This window comes from Anoplopoma fimbria, chromosome 17 (genome assembly GCF_027596085.1).
Source record: "Anoplopoma fimbria isolate UVic2021 breed Golden Eagle Sablefish chromosome 17, Afim_UVic_2022, whole genome shotgun sequence".
NCBI classification, from domain to species: Eukaryota; Metazoa; Chordata; class Actinopteri; order Perciformes; family Anoplopomatidae; genus Anoplopoma; species Anoplopoma fimbria.
This window is the reverse complement of record NC_072465.1, coordinates 15098754-15121787: the sequence shown is the minus strand read 5'-3', so window position 1 is coordinate 15121787 and position 23034 is coordinate 15098754. Positions and strand designations below refer to the sequence as shown.

The 23034-nt window shown below is 39.4% G+C and overlaps 1 protein-coding gene across 1 annotated transcript in view; it reads right to left on the bottom strand.

Moving 5' to 3' along the window:
- The window catches only part of LOC129106268 (potassium voltage-gated channel subfamily B member 1-like), a 30896-nt gene that overhangs the window by 7134 nt on the left and 728 nt on the right, over positions 1-23034 (bottom strand). The window lies entirely within an intron of this gene.

Below are 23034 nucleotides of genomic sequence, written 5' to 3'. Positions count from 1 at the left end.
GCAGAGGGACATAAACTCTGAGAGGTCAGCTGTCATTCACTGACCCCTCTTTTTCTTAAATACTGTAAAATTTAAATTTTATTATGGTTTGGGTTATTATAAGCATTGTATCATTTAGTAATTTATAGTAACACACAGTTTACAGATGCTTTGCCCAAAATGAGAAAGCCTTAAAAGGATCAAATTGATGTGAAAAAAATATGAAAACTACACAACAATAAGGAGGAACAATAAACAAATAGGAGCAATGATAGCTTGCCTTTTTATAGTTATTACTTTACATCACAATCTGGTGGAGATATTATATAAGTGCCCCCCCGGACCCACTTTTCCATCTGTTTCTAAACCAGATATAGCATCTCCCAAATTGACTAGGCCCCCTGTGTCCCACACAGATGTGCCCTACGCCTCATCTACCTCATATCACCTTGCCTGCCAAGCTCTTCTGTGCCACCTTTAAGCCTATAGCAGGGAGCATGTGCCTAAACTGTTCCGTGTGCTGTAGAGGAGACAGGGAGATGGATGACTGAGCTTACGGCTATACACAGGATGTGTCCTTTCAAAGTGTGAAGGTGGTGTTAAAATGATGATGCACACAGGCACAAAGCATTGTGTGTGTGTGTGCACTGATGTGTGTCTTCTTTGTCATTAGCAAATAATTATTTTAATTATTGCTTTTTAGGGAATACAGATAATTCAATAAAAGGTTCCTTAACTAGATACATAAATAACGTAACTTTTACAGTGGTTAACTCAAACACAGTATTTACTTTATACTTATATTCCACTTAATTTCAAATGGAAACACTGAAAGCTGTAGTTACCAGTTACTCTTCATTTATTTATTTTTTTACCTAAAGAAAAACACCTGATAAGCTTATAAAATACAAAATATTGTTTGGCTTGTAACCTATCCACCACTGCACTTGAGCTCATCATTGGGGCTGGCTGGTGTCCACTAAGGACATGGATGTGTTTATTTTTTATTTTGTCATGAATGACAAATATACATTTTATAAATATAAAATATGAGTGGATGAGAAAAGGAACACCATGAAAAATGAAGTCATAATAAAAAAGTGACAGAGTGAGATAGTGATATAAGAGATTGCTCCCCTGTTGCTGATGTACAAAGCAGTGCTCACGCTGAGAGTCAGTTCCCCCTGACAAAACATCTGTGCTATCGGCACGGGCCTTTTTCACCTGGAACAAAAACCTTGACTCTGAAACATCTGGAACAGCTGCATTATCAGGTGTACATCAAAGAATACGTGCCAAGATTCCGTCCTGTATCTGTAAGTTTGTTTTATACAATATTTTTGAGAATTCAAAAGCAAAACTATGCTTTACTGGTCTGCTGCAGATCTCTTCCTTAGTAGATCTGAGTCATTTCGTTAGGAATATAAATCTGTTTGAGTGTGAAATGAAAGACTGATCCAAGATTATTAAGTGATGAAATACCAGACAGGAGCTTCTCTAGTGGTAGAGCAAAAGAGGCTTATAGATCCACATCACCATCGTGATGTAAGACTATTGATTTCAAACTAAAAATTGTTGTTGCCACCGTCCATGTGATGAAAATTAATTATGTAGTATTGTAATGAGGGCGTTTGATCCCTTCTGCAACGGAAATGTCATTCCATATATGCAAATCTACAGTAATACTGTTATATGTAATCTGCAATATGTTAGTAAAATGGATTGAGTATCTATCTTATAATTAAATACAAAATGTTTCAAGTTATTACCACTTCCCTGTATATTATTACAATGGAATGAGTATTCAGTATGACGTGTTTAAGTTTGCCTCAAAAGCCTTGAATAGATATTGAAAGTGAGGGGATAGGAATTGAAGGGATATCAGTAAGTGGAGGCTAACACAGCTACTGCAGCTTATGTTAATAGTTATTTAGGGAAAAAAGTGGTTCTCTGGATGTACGTTTGAATGATAGCAGTTCTGTTGACAAAAATCTGTTACGGTCAAATATGAATTAATTGTATAATTTAACTGTATTATTCATCTCATAACTTTATTGGACATCATTTCAGCACCATGTTCTGTTCAAATACAGTGGCTCTCGAAATCATCCTAAAATCATATTAATTGCCAAACACTGCATTATATGTTTTGAAAGCAATTAATACATTTATTTTGTTTGTTGGTTTTGTTTTTGGACTATTTCTAAATATGTTTGAAAATGTATTTGCAGCATTGGGGACTTGGTTTATATGAATTTGTAGTATTTTGTAAGAATCCTTTCATAAGGCATATTGAATATAGTATACTTGAATTGCAATGAACCGTTAGTGAACCTGTGAGCCGTCCCCCTCTGGACTCTCTGCTGAGTCTGAAGTCTTCCTCACAGCATGTACCGGTCTGTCTGTTTAAACATGCTGTGGGAACATTAGGCCGGGGAAAGTCTCCTCAAGACTGCAGAAAAAAACACACAGCCCGCACAGCTAAGCCCTACTAATGGAATAAGTCTGGCATCTGTGATACTGAGATCTACAATTGTGATATACAGTGGCCGTCTTTGTGTGCATGAAATGCAGCACACCGGAAAGACTTATGGCTCACAGCACAATCACATCTCCACTCAGCAAAGACACATCACACCCAGCTGAAAATGACAAGTACTCAAAATCTGTCTTTGTTCTTGATACTTATTTTGTGCAGGCTGGAGCTCCAGCTGTCTCTTGTTGCTATGGTCTTTGCTCACTCTGAAACTGGCAGCAGTGTTGGCAGGCGAGTGAAAAAAAAAAAAAAAGAGAACACAATTTATCATGCTGAATCACCACCAACTCTGTGAAAATGGACCATTTGGCAGAAAACGCACACAAAAAATCATTGTTTTCTTTTTTAGCTTCTATTACGGACGTGTTGGTGTGGTCATTACACAACAGGATAAATATCAGTATAGAAAGCTGCCAGGTTACGGTGGCGTAATTAATGTCAATCAGTCTTATCAAGTTAGGTTTAATTACATTAGAGCAAGTAATCAACATCAGGGGACAAACAGGCGGCCTTAAGAGAAGCAGTGGCCATAAGACACTACAGCTTTAATGCAGATTATTAGATTTAGATATAGATGGGGCTGGTCAGCATGATGACAGACTGTGGTCTCCGCTGTTGTTATACAGTCTGATGGCAGTGGGCACAAATGAGCGTTGAAGATTATGACCAGGATGCAAACAGAGGTCAGGAGATTACACCAGACCAGGATGTTCATAACCTCTGTCAGAGAGAAATGTTTTTCTGAGGATGAATGAATGAAAGCAAATGATTGATTAAGTGAAAGCCCAGTAGGTCCGGTAACATTAGATTAGACATCATTACACCATTCTGAAGACGAGCAATATCTTTTTCCTGTCGTCAAGCTCTGCTGTCACCTGCCCGCCGTATCTCCATGGCTACAGAGTGCAAAGCCGCATCATATGATACAGTAGGATCTCCAACCTGAAGCTTGATATGAGCATGTGTCACACAGTCGACACACAGGCCAATACGATGCCTTTACTGATCTGGTGTCTGCTGACAGCTAAGTAATGTTCACTGAATTTCCTGTCTCCGGCCCCCTGTTCAGTGTTTACCATAAAGAGAAGATGTTGATGGGTTCCTGTGACATGATTGGGTGTCGGCACTGAGTGGAGAGAATTACCTACTGCTTACAGTGAACACCACTTGAAACAGGAGAGGCCTGCCCGTTATCCTATATGACACCATATCAGCTTAACGCTACAGTTTCAGTGCGAGACGTTTGATGACTTTCAAGACTGATAAGGCTGATGCTCAGGTGTAATCACATAGGTAGTACTGTACCGTGTTCTAGAGGAATGGTTTGACATGTTGGGAAATAAGCTTATTCACTTTATGCCAAGAGTTAGATGGAAGGATCAATAGTGCTCTCGTATATCCATTAAGTATGAAATAACAGTGAGGAGCTTAGCTTATCATACGTCTTGATACAGGGAAAGATGACTAGCCTTGCTGCATTGAGCTTAAACAAAGACAAAAAAGGGACATTTTGGGCAATATGGTAATGTATGGCAAATACCAAGCTAAAACCAGGACACGGTTAGCTTAGATTAGCACCAAGATCAGAAACAGTGGAAACAGCTAGCCTGGCGCTGTCTGTTTTTTATCTTTTCAAAAACATTGGTGTTTCTTGGAGGACTCGACAAAGAAGATGATTCCAGTTTTAATGCTCAGCTAACCGGCAGCTGCATATTTAACAAACATAAGAGTGGTATTAATCTTGTCATTTATATCTCAGCAAGAAAGCATAGTTCCAAGAATGTCAAACCCTTTCTTCAACTTGATGTCTCATGTCCTTTGATTAATTAGTCATTTTAGAGCTTAACTTGCATCCATTGGTACAAGTTGTATTGATTTGCAGTACAGCAGCAGCCTGCAAGGTTTTTTGGGTGCTTTCTGGACAATTTCATCAGTGCAGCAGAGACATTCTGGTCAGTCACGTTTCGCCTGTCTGTATGCACCTGTGAAAATTACTAATGCAACAAAACTGAAATCCTCTTAACCAGTCCCAGTGCCCCAAGCCCACCACTCAGTGTAGCCATGACGACAAATTCACCAGTTTGCAATCATAGAAATAGACCGAAGGTGCAGAATCTCTTTCTGCACCTTTTCTCTCACTGTTACTTTCCATCTCTGTTAAAGCATGGGACGGCCATCTCCCTCTCTGTGTGAATAGGAATATATTTCTGTGTATGTGGGGATGATTGCAAATGGTAAGTCGTAACGTCAGATTGCACCCACACTGTGCTCCATTCAATATCGTCTGCTTTGTATACAAATCTGTGATGAGAAAACAGAATGCAGAGATTCAAAATTCAGTCTTTCCAGATCTTCCTGTTGCTTTTTGCAAAAGGAAATTTACCAAAATGTTTCTTTAGAAAAACGTCATGCAAATCAGATCTAAGAATACTCCTCTTGCACACAAATGCCGAAGTGTAACATAAAACCACCTATTTTTCAGGGGGAAACACCCTTCTACAGAGTTTCCTCATTTAAGTTTCCTCTTAAATGATTCAGTATGAGTGGAAGGGAAGAACAAAAAACTTCCTGCCTGACCGGCACTGATGACCACAGCTCTCTGTGGGTGTGTGCGTGTCCTTCCGTCTGTACAGTATGTCTCTAGCCTGATATCTCCTACAACAGTGTCAGTCCACTAAATATCTCCCGGTCCTCTTTTCTGCCCAACTGTACTGTACTCTAGAGGCCAAGGCACTCTTAGACCTGCTCATCATCAGTAGTAAAGCAAGGTCAAAGATACATAATGCAAAAAGAGACCAAGAGAAGAAAGATGTTTGAAGTGCAGCGTATAGTGTTTAATGTATGCAGCTGGGATGTGCAAGCACTAAAGGACCCTTAGGCAACAGGCAGAAAAAGAAACTTCAGAAGTGACCTACTTTCTCAAACACCTTAATGAAATGTTTAAAACAAAGTTAATAATAATAGAGTCTGAAATAGAGTAATAAAACACAATTATTTATATGTCCTTCAACTTGACAGTTAGAAAGAAAGAAAGAAAATATGAAAGAAAGAGACACAGTTTAGAGGGATTTAACGTTTAAAAATGAACATTCACTCTGAGTTTAAAGACCTGAGATACAAATATTAAACCTTCATTACAAATTACTTTGGTGATGGAGCCTTTCAATGCAGGCTAATATTAACAAGAGGGCAGAGTGGGAACATACTATACTTAACTATACATCACATTGTGTTTACAGGGAAATGTGAGAACAGGATATTTATGGTGTACGTCAAGGCCACGGGGCCGTTCAGTCACGTTTAATTAGAGAGGACAGAGATTGTAATGAGACAGAAAAAGCGTCCACAGCTGTCTGTCACAACATATGGCAAATGCAAACCATGGATCACAGACAGCTGCATGTGATCTGCGTGAATGACTGAACCAGGATTTGCTCACTGGTGATCAAAAACAAGGATGGCTCCGTCAATGCAGAATGCAGAGGGATTAATTGTCATGTAGAAATGGAGGAGAAAAGAAAACACAGGCTAACCCTCTCTGCCTCTTTCACACTATCTTCTATCTCCTCTCTCATGCATATATGTTTTCACTCTTACACCAGGTGCAAGTACACAAACACACATATGACCTGTCAGACAGCAGCACACTGTACGCAGATCTCCTAAAGGGGAGACTGCCGTACAGCTCAGCTGATAGTTTCCATGGTGACGTAAGGCTTTTAAGCATTTGGATAACAGATGCAGCAAGGCATTCACAAAAACAGGACAAAGAAAACAAAAGGCCAGAAGACATGTGATCTTGCTGAACCACCGAGTGGAAAATATACAATTCTTGCCAAGTTCAGAAAACTCAGCCTGCACAGCTCTCTGATTTAATTTCTCATAATTTAATGCTCAGTATTTTGTGAAGCTCCTGTGACAAATTCCAAGAAAACTATTACCCAAAGAGCTGAAATAATCTGTCGATTAATTAGTTTGTAGGTTGACTGGAAAAATGTTTATTTTTTTGTGTCAGTAAATAATAAGCAGAAATGTTAAACATAACCTAGCTCCAGCATCGCAAATGTGAGAATTTTGTAAATTCCTTCATTTTATGGGATTATAAATGACCTGTTTTGAGGTTACAGTTAGATGAGGATGTAACATTGAAATTAAGGAAACTGTAAAAAGCATTTTTATTACTTTTTTCTGGCATTTTGTACAATGAATAATTCATAAAAAAATAATTGGCAAACTCATTGATAAAGAAAATTGTTGTTAGTTGCAGTTCTCAACCACAAACATGTATACACACACTCACACACTCACACACACACACACACACACACACACACACACACACACACACACACACACACACACACACACACACACACACACACACAGAAATGTGTATTCATATAAACATGGTTGCCTCAGGGAAATTTAGTTTTTCTTGGTGTCAGCAGGATCAGGCTCACTCCAATTCTTACATAAGCTACAATTACTACTACTGCTACTAAACAAGATCAACTACTCAAAGTGTATTTATATAACCTAAATAATAGTTAGCAGTGTTAAATAGCTTCATAGTGCTTGTGTTATTTAAGCAAAGAAAAGATAAAAACACTCACATCAACTCAGACCTTCAAATACAATAAGGAAAAACCCACAAAAAAAATAAACGAGTAAAACCTGATAAGCACCTCATGGAGCATCAAGCTTCCAGGAAGGCACCCTTGCTTTCGGCTCATACACCACCTCAGACTTTAACACGCACAATAATGATCCAATCACCTCTGTTTTAGTTAGCAACTGCAGTTGTGTTATTATCTGTTCAGACTAAATCTTGCCCTCATAATATGTTGAAATGAGAAAGATACAGAGCTAGTATCGAAAGTAGCAGGCTTCTGACTTTCATTCTGCAAAGGGGCAAAGCTCCCAGTTGTATAAAGTCAGAGTGACAGTGACAATGATTTGCAAACGGAACAAAACCTTTAATTATAGAAGTATGTGTTTAATGCTGCTGCCATCCTCGGGGTCCTGAAGCTGAGACACTAGGCAGAGAGAAAGACAAGACAAGTGGTTAGATTTCAGTAGGTGAAATCCATCTTTGCCAGACAAAATCATGACTAAAAAAACCCCCAAAACATATACACTTTTCTGTCTAATTATGTGCCCTCGCTCTAGTTTCCCAGGTATGGAGCTCAAGTGGAGAGCTGCACTCATTGCTAAACACATGTCAGACTGTTGCCTGATGCTCCACACACTACCTGTATCCATCCTGGCCTGCTGTAAACTGGCTGACAGTCAAGCACGCTGGCCCGGCCAATCACTGCCGTACATGGCTATTCTGACAAAAGATTAAAACACACTTAGCCGTTCTCTCTCTGCTTCTCGTGCCCCTTCTCCTCAACAGTTTCACCTCCAGTACCACCCATTGGAGATAATCCTCAGTTTACCTAACCTGATCTCACCTCTAGTTGCTCACCGCACGCAGTCCCCAATACAGATCAAACCTTACTGTAGGTTGAGTAAACAGCACTTAATTGCCGGTCCAACTTGCAGTCACAGTGCTTCACTTTATGAAAGAAATCAATCAAGGAGTCGTTTTATTTTGTGGCTGTTATTCATCCCGCTAATCTATTAATCTGACCCTTCTGCTGCTCGTGCAGCTTGAACTACTGTAGTGTAAATGTATTAAAGAGAGACTGCACAGTGTCCTGTCGGTTGCAGACACCATCTTTTTCCATTTTGGAAGTGTCTGCTGTTGCTGTGACTTTGATATGGATGCAAGTGTAAAAACAATCCAGAAGGGTTCAATAAAGTGGCAAATTCACATTTATGACATTGATTTTAAGTGAAGTCAGATTTATTCCCTACCTAAAGTATGAGAAAAGCTGTTGTTGACACACTCAATCAAAACATCTTCCCCCTCTGTTTCTGTCGTTATTCCCAAATCAGTTAATTTATCTACTTTTTTTCCCGTGCTCACTTCCACACCATTGGAGTGCAATTACTTCTGGTTTAATAGTTACTCTTAAATCATTCAAGCAATCTTTATTTCCCATTCCTCCCTGGGCAACACCAAAACCAATTTGAACCTTCCCCTCTAATGTACATACTGAGCACGCTATATGCTCATCATTCTCTTTCAGTGCTCAGGACCTCAACTGTCTCATCAAACTTACACCAAATCATCTGCACCGTCTCTTAGATACTAAACTTCCTGAATTAATTAATATTAAATATTAAGGTTGGGCTCTCCTATTTGAGCTATATACCTTGATTTATACACCTTTTAGCCATTGAATATTCTTGATTGTATCCTTGTCACCTCTTATCTGATCCCATCATATAAAATGACATCTTTGTTCCATTTGCAAAGTATTTTATACTGTGTAATATATTTATGCACAAGGCAAAAAGGTGTTAAATTTACAAATGATACATAACAATTGATCAAATCTCTTCTCTGTGAGTATCCTCGATGTTTATAGCGAGTATGTCTAGCAACAAGAATTGCAAGCATTTCTGTAATCACTTTTCAGCGTTAGACTCTGAGAGTGAGAGATCACACTAAGATTAGAATGCAAATCCGAAGAGATTTGGCTGTTGTTGGCATTATCCACAGAGCCAAGTTCTCCATGGGATAGCCCCTGGGATTTCCGTTTAATACTGATTTTGATCTGGGCAGAGAGTTGATGAAGAGGCTCTAATGATCAGCCTTCTCATCTCATTTTCTCAAAGCTCTGCCCTGCTGCAAACCCACTGTGAGGACCACGCGAGGAAGTGCATTACATAAAGGCATAAGATAAAAAACGACTTGGACATTCTGTTGTCATCACCACTCTTAAAAGGAAACGATAGAGGAGGAACAATATTGGTCAATGTTAATTACAAGTCCTATTTAAATAACATATAACACATGGTAGTGTCTATTATAATTTATTATTCATTTGAGTTATTTTTATAGCATTATGTAAGTAGCAACAGTACGGCATGCCTGGCACAGTTTGTATTTATCTGCATGCTGAAGCATTGTGTATGTAGCTGCAGTAATGCTGGAGTTTGGAGGATGTCTTTCCAAAACACACAACAAAAAAAAACAGCAAAGGTCTTAGAAATGAATTAAACTGTGTGTTACTTTGTTCAAACATAACCTGCAAATCGTTAGCATGTCTGGCTTACTAGTTCAGCCGACAACTTTGAGTAACTGAACGCCACTTCCAAGGCAAACTATATATTTTACTGGGGTTACAGGTTATATAAAAAAAGCCCTGCTCACAACACACACATTCACCATGTAGTTGTCAAGTGTTCAGAAGCCTTCATCATTTCCATGTCTTATTATTGATAATTAAGGATGCTGCCTTTTTGCCTTGGAACTATAAGCTTTGTCTCAGTTTTTTTGCAAATATTAGGGAGCCACCAATTCCACATTTAAGGACCCTTTTACACAATTCATGTTGTAAAAATGGGTGAAAACATTAAAAGGTCAGTTAGAGACGCAGTTTTTAAACCAATTAATCGAGCTGATGTTAGCTAAATTAGTTCGCTAGCTACAGTTTATAAAATCCGACATCCACAGATGTTAATTCAGCCGACAATTACAACAGCTGCCGGCTAGAAATGAGGAGATTTTTGTTTACTTCTGTTGAAGAATTTCAAATAAAAGCTGCTACTGTTATCATTATAAACTGCATATATGCCGAGAAAGAACAAAAAGCTTGACAGGTGTGACAATTATTAAGAGGGCATGGCATAGTGTAAAGTCAATTAAACAATCAATCAACTCAGCAGCCAGGGAATGCAGCACTTCATTGTCTCACTCCTCAGCCTCAGCCCCTGGCACACTCACACAGTGAGACTTTCCAGACTGTCCCAGTTGAGTCTGTGTTTCTGTCCTCAGAGCTGCATCTGGAACCACAAATGTGTTAATGTAACGACATGGGAGTCAAGTTTCCCGCAGATCACCAACCCTTTCAATTTACATCACGCTGCTCAGTTTACTCAGGACTCATCGACTCTCGGCTTCTGTTCTCGTGGGAGATGGAGTTGCCTGAGGTGGTTTGTTTGAGAGATAGATGTCACAGACAGGATGAGGCAATCAGCAAATGATTTTCCAACAATTATGAGCTTAAACCGGCATCCTAAGATGCGTATCATGTGACTGTGCCCTGATCCAGTGGGTTTCATTACCATATGAACTCATTAAAAGTGGACAGGAGAGAACGTGGGCTAGAGAAGGGTTATATTGTAGCAAAATATAGTGGAGAGAGTAAAGGACCTTGAACATACAGGAAGAGGAAACATGGAGTAGTGGTATGCATCGAGCACTACTAGAGAGTAACAGACCATGAACAGAACACATTTTGCACCTCTGGTGTATGCTCACTCACCTTCCATAGTTTCATAACCTTCAACCTTCAACCTTTGACCCACACCCCCTTCTCTCCTCTCCTCTCCCCTCATCTCCTGCTTGACCCACTTTAGACCAACATTCCTATATACCTCTTTGGCCTATATCTCACACCAGACAGAGGTAAGGTGATGTACTTGTGACTGGTGTCTGGTAGGCGGAGGATGGAGCGAGAGAAATGAGAGCAGCGAGTAGGCTGAGGCTCTGGCAGCAGACTTGGGAGAACAGGGACTCCTGGGACTGCTGCCTGGAGATTAGTGGGATTGTGATTGAAACTCACACAATCCACCCACTCTGCACTGCCAGACTATCAGCTACACTGGCTCTTAGTCTAACGCAGTGCGGTGTGCCCACGACAGCATTTATATCCATATCAATGCTTAGGACCTTTCCGTGATTCTTTATAATAAGAAACACCTGCATGTGTCAGCCACAGGGTCTAAGGTGACCGACCTGAGAAGATGTACTGCTTTCAGCTGCTCCTAAGGGACTTCCTCTGTGGTGTCATCCTGACAGACAGAGTCATGTGCCACTAAGGTGATCTCCTACGTCTCGTATTGCACGTCTACAGTTCTCTGAAACACTACTCCAGAGTGTAATTATAACAAATGAGCATTAGTTCCTCCTCAGTCAGCACACCACAGGAGCCTCTCATAATTACCACTAACATTAGCATAGAAATACTCCAAGGATGTGGCCTTTGATCCTCTCTCACATCACCATGTGTTCACGCAGGATTCTACATTTTTTAAAGACTTTTGCTTTCCTCGCTTAAATGTCAGTCCCCCATTACAAACCTTACTATTTAACTTTGCGACCGGAGAGATGAAAAACACAGACAAACCCAGACTTCTACAACAGCAAAGAATTTCAAAGAGACAGAAAGTATGGCCTTATATTCAGTTTTAAATAGAAGCAAAATCAGCTGCAATTCTTTGCTGTGTTGACCCAGAAAAGAGAATTACTGTAAATACAGTGCACACAAGCCTTAATACAGCACAGTGTATCATGGAGACAGGTGTGGCAATCTGTATGTGTATTTCTATTTTAAGTGTGGTATCTTTAGCCATGTAGAGAATCTACATTATTATCATTAGCCTATTATTCATTCAATTCAAGTCTAATAACTGCAGTGAAGTTAGTAGACAGTGAAAGCACAGCAGCACTGCCTTTGTATGTCTATAACGTCCTCTTACTGTCTACTCTTTGTTATTTTAGTGGGTTTTCTGTGGAAAATCGTGACTGAGATTCTTCAGAGTCTATTGGTTCTGTGCCATTAAGTGCAAATGAACCACCCATTAGAAACCAATTACAGCAGTCATTAGGTAACAAGTATAAACAAGCCCTTTACTCTTGGATAAAATGCACACAAGACAAAAATCCATCTACCAACACCTCTAAAGCTCACTTATTAGTTGAGGGTACTAGTTTGGCCAGGGTCAGAGTTCCCAGTCCAAGAGCCACAACGGTGGTTCCTAAAAAGGTTAGGGTAGATGCTGCAATAGCGTCAGTCATATCAGAACTGGAGAGCTTCTCTTCATTAAAAGAGCAAAGAACAATTTTGATGGACAGATGGTTCATCAAATCACGTCCAACTATTTTTTTGAAAGTGCCTGCCCTTTTCCAGTTTCTAATGACTGCTTCTCAGATGTTCTGTGTTACAAACAATCTAGCGGGTCAGGTAACAAGAAGTGGTCCCCCACCAAGAAAACATGAAACAGCGAATTGTCATTTTACACTTGTTTGTACATATTAATCAAACAAGCTATAACATGATAATTAGTGAGCTTTATCTAACTAAGGGATTAGCACATTTCTGTGATTACCATAACCAATGAATATTAAAATATATGGCAGTACTTCCAGCTATATTGAGGTGCATACTGCATGCACTGTGAAACCACAACATTCAGTAAAGTGCCAATCTATATAACACCAAACCTCTCTTTCTCACTCACGTCCTCACACTCCCTCTTTCTGTCTCCCTCTGTGTAAAAAAACAACAACATTGCAGTACCCTTCTTTGATTATAAAAGAAACATACTTGTGAATCCGACAGTCTGCTGTTGGTAAATTAGACAACTACAGACAAACAGTTTGATGTAGTCCAATGAAAAGGTTCCAGCCTGCCACAAACAATCAACTAAATTATAACATCACTGTGTCTAATTAAAGATATGTGTGTGTGTGTGTGTGTGTGTGTGTGTGTGTGTGTGTGTGTGTGTGTGTGTGTGTGTGTGTGTGTGTGTGTGTGTGTGTGTGTGTGTGTGTGTGTGTGTGTTTGTGTGTGTGTGTGTGTCATGGGGAGAATGAGTAGCAAAATAACAGGCTAAACCGAAAACGTGTTTCAATGAAAGCACGAGAAAGGTTGGAAAATGTGCAGTTTATGTGCAACTGAATGTGTGTCTGTGTGTGTACATGCGTGTGACAGCATATTTATTTATAGAGGCCCCTTGGGAGAGGAGTGCCATTACCGTGCTAAAGTAGAAAATCTGGTGGGGCTGTGTTAGATGTCTCTCTAAGGTGGCTTCATCACTCCTGTGACTCCTGCAGGCTGTGCCTCATTAGGATAGGAAACATCCTGTATAATATTAACAAGCACACCTCTTCTGCATTGTCCTTCTAATACCCTTTATGCATACACCATTAAAACACAACACCATAACATCTCTGTGGATTGTAGATAATAGTTCTTGAAAAGACCACAACGTCACAGTTTCCTCTGGAATTTCATGCTAGGGTTCTTATTTTTCATACAAAATTCATCAAACAGTAAAGAGAAAAATACTCTTAACTTCAGTTTTTACGCTTTCTGTTATTATTGATTGCCTTGGTTTGAGGTATTCTGTTTCACATGAATTAAAGAGAGTAGGTGGACACATCAATTTTTTTCTCCTTGTTCTGGTCACACAGGTGATCAGAAAGGTGAGAGGGTCACAACAAAGTGACGGAAATATCTAATCCCTGTGCTGGCTTAATCTGTGACAATCATTAAAGGTGGGGACACCAGGGAAACCTCTCAACTCCCACTCAAACCAACCCGACTTCAAGCTGCATTATCTCTACAAACCATGCAGGGGCTTTCTGCAGAAACCAATAATCACAATCTCTGTGTGGGGGCTTGATGAACTCAACCTCTTCATGCTGTAGAAGATCATTTGTGAAGTATATTTTGAAATGTGCACCAGTCACGCAACTGTATCTAAAGCTAATTTGTCTATTCGTGAATGCACACATCTCGGTCTAAATGTGAGCTGTTAAACACAGCTCCCCTGTTTGCTTTTTTTTTTATCACACTCTATTTGCTAAAGAGCAGGAGGTATTGAGATGGGTCTGCAGAACAATGGGTATCTCTCTCGCCCATCTGCTTCTATCCCTGCTGACATTTTCTCTCAGTCACATAATGTGTGCAGGCTTTAGATAAACCCATTGGAAATTAATGTTTACTGCACAGTAAATGTGTCACCAGCATCTTTCCAAACGATGCAAGGCGATATGCTTTAACTGCAACCTGACGCTTCATTTAATTTAGCTGTCTACCATGGCAGGAGGGATGCTCCACTGTGAGAGACTGGTGGTGAGCTTGTATTAATTGAACACTGTTGTTGACTGTTCGTCCATGTAGCTCTCAGGTGTTGGGTTCTGTATCAAGTACAGGTCAAATTTACTGTTGATTACTCTGGTAGACGCTGTGAGCGGCAGTGCACACATGGATCTCCTCCTGCCTTCGTAGACAGGAGGAACTTCAAACAACATTACATTTTAAATCCAAGAAGTTGCTGTCTTGTAGTGTTTTTTATTTGTTGAATCACTTATTGTAGTGTGTATTGTTTGCAAACTCAACCATGCAGTTCGGATACTACCATCATCTAAACCCCAGAACACTTTCTTCTTCACTTTCGTTTAAAGAAGGAATTCCCTTCACACAAAACAATAAGCTGTTGGACCTTAAAGGAAGAATCAGGCTGGTTTGAATATGTGTGCCGAAACTTATCCTCCCTTGAGTATCATGTGACCAGTCTCATTTAAAATAAGAAGCCTACATTATATGGCCATAATTCAAAAGATGCTCATCATCACACCGTTACAGTGGAACTGTAAATACAGTATATATTCTTTTATTTTCTTTCCCTGAGAATAAATCATGTTCAGTCATTCATAAACATGTTTTCGGAGAAATTCTATGGAAGAGAGAAGCACTTTTCTTGGCCGGGAGATGCTTCAGTGTAACTTGCATCGTATCTATCAGGCTCAGCTACCTCTAAACAAGACTGCGCTTTCTCCTTCAACCATCTCATATGACCAGAGGATGATTAAGGAGCCAAGACAAAGGGTGGTTGCAAGTATAGGAAAATCTGTTGAGCTCTGGTACTGTAGGAAAAAGCTCTAGACTTCCTCAGTTACATTGTGCTTCTTTACTCTATCTTTGACAGCTAAGTGACCCTGGGTGAGGTGTACATGATAAAGGAAGCTGATTAAAAATGCATGAGCCATCTTTTTGTTCCTCTGTCCCTAATTACAAGTAGTGTAAAGCACATGTAGCACTTGAGTTTGGGTGAAAAGCCGAAAGAACAATATCGGGGAGCAGTGTCATGTAAAGCAGAAACTCAGAGTTGGAATACAAAGATTGAGGCTCAACAGAAAATATATCTGCTGTCAGAAAAATGCATTGTTCTGACTACAGCATTTCTTTGCATTATTCAGTCATGCCTGTCATTCCTGTAAGGGTGGCTGAAACTGACCTTTTCAGTCTAAGCATGCAGAGTGAGCGATGAAAACCTTGGTGCGGTCTGCAACTCTAGCTTAGGAAGTAGTTTTAATGTCTAACCCTCTGGAAACTTATGTTTTCCTCTGCGGGTGACCATGAGGCCCCACACCACTCTGCATCTTCTTGAGTGATGTTCTCTCGATGACAGCCCATCTGAATAATGAATGAAGTTCTGCAGCAAAGTAGTCATGTCTCCCTCCCCTCGCAATTGACCTCTCACCTTTTTAAATGTCAGCATCAGTGTCGACAGCCTCAAACCCCCTTTCACCAATGTGTGAGGACTATAAGGAAAGTCAGATAGGGCATTGTACTAAAAATAAAGCACGGATTTAGTAAGTCCGTCAAACAGAGATACTATGCAGTGGGAGTCTGTGTGTGTTTGTGTGTGCATGTGTCGCATACTGTGTTGCCCAAGCTGGCATGCGCGATAAGCTAGTTTAGCGTACTAGATCACCTCTCTCCATGGAAACTGCAGGGCAATGGAGGGGCTACAGTAGAATAGCTCTTTTCTAAAACCATATGCTCTGCAACTAATAGAGGAGATATCTGTACTATGATAAAATGCTTTGATATTTCATTTGTCATTTGTTATTCCTACCCAATCAAATCATAATAGCAAATCATAATAGCAAATCATAACATTTGGCAAAAGCACAGTTAAATAATGATATCCCAAATACTCTGAAAACTGCCACAAGCTGAAATCAACTTGATTCAGTTCAATTCAATTCCCTTCCGTTCAATTCCTTTCCATTCCATTCCTTTCCTTTCCTTTCTATTCCATTCCATTCCAGGCCATTCACAAATAAATCACAAATTAGCTTCAGATGGCTTTACAATCTGTACATCGTACGTCATCCTCTGTCCTTGGATCCTTGAATCAGAAAAGGAAAATAAAATCCAAACAAGGAGTGAAAGATGCTAAAATACTCTATAGATCTGAAGGGGAACAGCAGAGTCGGATGATAATTGTCTCTGGATGAATCACCTGAAGCGACCATTTTCACGTAAACTGAGTAATTTGATCCATTGTTAGTATAGAAATATTGATTGCAGTTGCTTATTCTTAATTAAAGAAGACTTCTAATTTAACATTAATATGTGCAAAATCATATTGCTATTTTCACGTGAAAACTTCATAACTCCACATTTGGTGATTTTCATTTTATGACCTTAGATAGAGAATTTCATGCTCTTATACAAGCCTTAATATTGTATAACCCTCTCCCGATGCATGGTGGTCTCACTCAAAAATGTTATCTTTTCATGCATGGTATTCATCCCCTACGATGTTCACTGTGATGTCTGTGAACCAGTGTACAACCACACAGGGGAAATTAAAGAATGTATAGCCAGTCCGTGCATTAGGTCAATTATGTAGTCACATAATTAGTCAAATGCTAAAGAGGTCCAGAGGGAGTAGGCAGTATCTGGCAGGCAAAATGAGCAGTCTGTCCATGGTGGTAACACAGCAGGTCCATAATGAAGGAGGCCATTTACAGACCACAAACACCTAATGTCATAATTTGAACGTTAATTGAGAATTTCTGAGTGAAAGGAAGAGAAGTGCTGGTGTAAAACTTCAGTTCCATATATAGCACATTCCTTCTCGACCTCAACACATTGTAGAGTAGTTACGATGTAGTCCCAATGCAATGTGGAAGAACTGATTACAACAGGAGTCTTTGAAGTCTCTGAGAAATAATTTCGGCTTAGCAAATAAGATGCATGTGGAACACACTCTTATCAACACACAAACAATTTAATCCTCCTCTCTGTGGTTGGGCAGATTTTTCTATCGATTAGCAGCTACTGTGGTGGGACATGATGGATACTTATAGGTGAATTTCTATTCCTGTGTTTCCACACACTGATCAAACGGCATCAAAAGCATCTCATAAATCAATAATGCTAATGTCTCTCTCAGAATAGAACAGAGTTTCTTGGTTGGGTCGCACAATGAAGATCTTGCTATTCCAACCAAAGCCTGTCAACGTGCCAGCCTTTACATCTGTGGCTGTAACTGGTGTCAATTGGCTCCAAAGTGAAAGATGATTAGTATGGACATTTAAAACCACAACTAAATCAACAGTATATGGATGGCTTGTGTGTAGCTTGAGTAGATTCAAACTTTAAGTAATCTATTTATTATTAGGGTTTTTTTCTGTGACTATTGTTGCTAAATACAAATCTTTGGTACATCCATGGATGTAGAGGTCTCTGTCAGTCTGAGAGCTGACTTTAAAAATATAGAAAAGTATTTATCCATGTTTGTTATGGCTTATGAGGATATTGTTATTATATTTATGCATTAAGATCAGGTGTTTTCAAAGTCTGAGACGGCTGGCCTTATTGTGATAACTAATGTAGGAACTAATGTAATATTTTTCACTTCCATTCACCTAGCCTCCTCTGAAACTGTGTGGACTCCCACCTCCCCTTTGAAAACCTCTGATTTCGATGAATAAAACAAATATATTTATAGGGTTCTTTCTATCTTCAGAATTCATACAGTAATGAGAGCTTTAATGCTGATATGGTTACTTGGCCTTGAATAATGAGTAGGGAGTAAAATAGAAGAAAACAGAAACGAAGAGATGAGGTGATAAGAGAGCAAAGAAGAGACGGAGACACTCTGATTCCCTCCGTCCGTTTGTCAAACTGTCCTTGAGACTCTGTTTAAGCCCACTTGACGATACATTGCACTGCAGTCAGTCTGGCAGCTGGGAAACTGTCTGCCATTGATTTGATTTATGGCCATTCAAAACTCACCTAAGCACAATGGACGAGTTGCCATCACCTTGAAAACAACTTGTGAATTACACTCTGTTGGATAGCCTGCATGCCTGGCTATTAGCATAAGCACACACACACAAATACAGTAATAGAACAGTGGGGAGGAAAGGAGAGACAGAAAACACAAGGAGACAGACGAAAACTCTCATCTCCGTTATTTTGGAGCCACAGCTGAAAATAACAACAGAGACCATAAAATCATAGTGACTGTACTGCTGCATCTACTCTGGTCCCAATGCACTCCCCGTGAGACAGCGCTGGAGGTTTGCATGGGTGACTGCACTCCGGCCTCATACAGAGCTATCAGCATGCAGTGGTCTCTGGGAAGTCACATGTCTGAGTCCCTCTCAAATGGCTGGTCAGGGTGTGTCCCCTCTCAACCCAGCTTGCCTTACATCTCAAGGTGTTTGCCATCGATTTCCCCCCGAAGCCTTTGCCAGGGTGTACAGAGTTCTCTTCACAAACAGCAAAGCAAAGTGCTTACATTGAAGTCAATCAGGCATATATATGATGTGTGGCAAGAAGTGCAGTTCACTGCCTCTAGTCATGGTTGTCTTTGGCTCACTGAGAAGTTTCCATGCAATTATTTCAAACAGCCTCTGCCAAGGCACAATAACAGTTTTTATAGCTCAGTATCCTGTTCTGGACCAGAGCTTCAGTGGGAGTAGAGAACGCTGCAAGGCTTTTAGGAGACAAGAACTCAAATTCCCAGAGTGCAGAAGTGTCAAAAAGTATTTCAAGTGAAAGTCTTTAAAACTTAACAGGAAGACCTAGCTCCTTTTCTGTTTGTAAGTTAGCCTTATGTTCAGTCAACTAACCAACTACTGTATATTCATAAGCTTTGGAGTTTATTTTACAATATGGATTTTGAAATGCAGTAATTTGTTTTTTCAATATCTCACAGCACCCTCCATCCCATCCAACGCCAGGAAGGGATTATCCATCAAATTTTGTTTGTTAGTGTTTTTAATTGTCTATGTTCCTCCTTTTTCATATGTTTAATTTATTTGCTGTATTGTGTGTTAGCCTACCCAATGCAAATTAAATGTAAATACAATCATTCATTTGAAAAAAAAATCACACAACATAAATGTTTATTTTCTCATCGTTCTAAGCTCTGAGATGTTACCTAAAATGCTGAAACAAAACCAAATAGTTATGATTTACTTCTATCTGATTCAGACTCCCAAAAACAATGTGATTTACATTCTCGATGCCTTGACCGGGGCTGAGAGATGTGAGGTAAACTACAAGATATATTTCTTAGAATAATCTGGTAATCATTTATTCTAATTTTGTAATACAACTCTTTAAACAAATATTAAGACCTTCAACTGTGAAGGGTAATGTGATATTAAACTGCCTAAAGTTCACACAGGTCTATAGCATCAGACACCTGGTTTGAAATCTTCTCTCACACCAAATATTTGTGACTAAATAAGAAACAGACAAAGGTTAAAGTTTAGAATATTTCATCAGATTTGATTGATTTTGGCTTGTCAAGCCACCCACCTCAAGTGTCATCATATGATTCCAATTTTCCTAAATCCTGATTTGTGCATCTCTCAGCTGAGCCCCACCCTTTTCAAAACCAAACAGGCAGAAATCTCTTGTGAAAGAACCAAAACTGCTCTGACTCATGCAGAAAAATGTTTGTGTTCACGTTTAGGACTCCATCACCGATTGTAAGCTGATTGAGAAAACCTTTAGAGCTGCTGGCCTTTAAATACAGCCACTTTAAGATGCCAAACCCCTGGGAGTGTGATTTATAGGCGGCTGTGATCCCTCAGAGACTGAGTTGCACCTCAGGGAGAATTGAACAACAGAGGCATGCTAGGACATGTTGTATTACATAGACTGGTTTCACTCACAACCCACTTACCCTTTTACTCCCATTGGGAGTTACTGTTCTGTAACAACAAGATCGTTTCTTTTATTGATTAAATGATTACCTGCAAGTTTTCCCTGAGTTTCCAGGAGTCCATATTGTTATGATCAATAATTTAGTGGGCGGACCCGTGGAGAAAATGCAAACTCAAGTGGGTATAAAACTATTCAGTTACACATCAACACTCCCAAGCAGAGAGACAGACTATCAAATGCTGAACACATGGCGTCCTTCACAGCTGCTTTTGCATGAAAAACTGCCTGTGTTGGTGCCTATGTGTATTTTTCGGGAGGTTATAACTCCTAAAGGGGTAGGATGAGGTGACATCTGGAGCTATAGATATTCTGGATCACACCTTCTCTCTCCGGCATTAAGTCAAGCGTTATTAATGTGCAATTAAAATTTCATCTCACCACTGAAAAATAAATGAGGCGGAATATGTGTTTGGGAACAAGCCATTTCACCGATGGAGCTCTGTAATTAAGCCTAAAAAACAAGACTGCATTTAATGGCTGTCACTTAATTTTCAGTTTTCTGTCTCATATGGGAAAACTAAACCAAGATGTAAGAGGCCCTATTTGTCAAAGAACTGCCGCATCACTTCCCTTTCTTCTGTTCAAACGTTTCTGGGCCCCTTAACTGTGCAGCATTTGTATATGTTTTGCTGAGGACAAGAGCTTACATGCTAGTATGACCATAAGATAAGGGCATGAATCATATTCCTTTATCTCTGTTGGACTGTGCGATTTTCGCAATCCTAAATATGAGGCCAAAACCAACATAAAATAACGTTTAATAGCTTCAGCTACATTCTTTGTCTTGGAGATAGGAGTTGTTTCATACATAATGTGTGAAAAAAAAAATAACATTACAGTTTGACAGAGGGACTATCTTTTCCCTTTCCTTTTTTTAGACTGTCCTTTCTTGTTAATCCATCACTGATTTTCTCTGATGCTGCCAGTCATCTTGAATCAACCGCTTTGGCCTACAAAATCGCATTTCCGTACAACTAACTGCACTTTCAATTTTGTTTTGGGGGAAACTTGTTATCTTGGTTGCAGTTTTAAACAGTTTTAATCACAGGATACATTTAAACCAAAAACACAAAAAAGTTACTTGCCTAGATTTTGTATAAATCCTCATTTTGTCTTAAAATGACTATGAAATTGAGACAAAACCAACAAAGCAAAAGTACTTGGTTCACATGGTACATTTACAGTAGTGTTTTTGGTGAAAGTTCTGTGTTTTTTGACACATCCACCACCAGGAACTCCTTCCTTAGTGGACTTCCGCGCACTCATTTGAAACTTATTTGTGATACATCACAAGCAAACATAATACATTACAAAATAAGTTTCCTCAAATGTCATTCCCAATGCAGTATTTGTTGTATGAGGACATCATTTTTAGGGGACATGGCTGGCATTAATACCAAAGGACCTGGTGTTTGAAGATGCTTTGTCTGTGTGGTTACTGAGAGAACTGAGGAGCCTAGTGTAATAAATGTAGCATGTCCTTAAGCAATGCGATTGAATATTTAAAAATGAAGAAATAATTAGGCTTCAGTAATTCAAGGTCAGAGATTCAATAGATGAGCTGAATAAATTATGCAGGAACGCGGTCGAATAGGTGTTTGAAATGTTTTTGAGTAATGACTTGACCATGATATCTTACATATTTCTGTGCATACATGTTTAAATTGATACACCAACGACACATGGTGAAAGTGTTCTTAATTTAATCAAGATCTAAATTTAAGTTTGTCATGCTCGCTGGAAATGCAGCACATCATTTGGTGATTGTTCATTACTCTCTCTGGTAAATGTAGAGGGACTGAAAAGGGCAACATCCCTAAATCTGCAGATTCCCACAATCAGTTGTTGTATTGGTAAAATACAATCAGGTACTTATTTAACATTTTTGATTGAATAGTGACCCAGTCACATCTTTCAGTCAGTTCACTTAAAATACTGTTAACATGACATGACATCATTGATCCAGTAAAGCAAAGTACACTTGTTCGTGGAGTGTTTTAATGAACTGGATGATTGAATACTGGACTGGAAACGGGTTAATGTTGAATGAGAGTTTAAAAATATATATTCTGAGCAGGAGAGCCTCTTGCAGTCGTGCTATGGATTAAACTTTTATAATAAGAGTAATTTTGTCATCCTCTCTGATTCCAATAACAAACAAACGTTCAATAATTACCCAAGGAGACCAGCATGCAGGCCATACTGGTTCAGGAACATATATCTGACTGAAACCAATAAAGGGAGTCAATGAAGGCTGTCATGTTTTCACCATCAAAAAAAGACTTTTAATTGACTTGCCAGTAAAAAAAAGCGCCTTTTCTTTTCAGGATAGTACACCTCGTTAGGATTATTGATTTAAGTGGAGTAGCAGTTTTCAAAGTTATACTATTCTTGAATACAAACAGATGAATAGGCGAAAGTTTGCTGACAGCTTTGACGTTCACCTCTGAGTACAACAACATCTATTTCTCTCTGTACCTCTCTCCTGAACTCCAGCTGCTCAAAGTGACAGATTAAAAGCACTGGAAAGGATTTAAAGAAAGTCAGACATCAGATCAAACCAGTCTCAAAGAGCCTCTGGATGTTGAACTCAATTCTCATGTTGCACCTTTTCTCATTTTGTCTCAAACT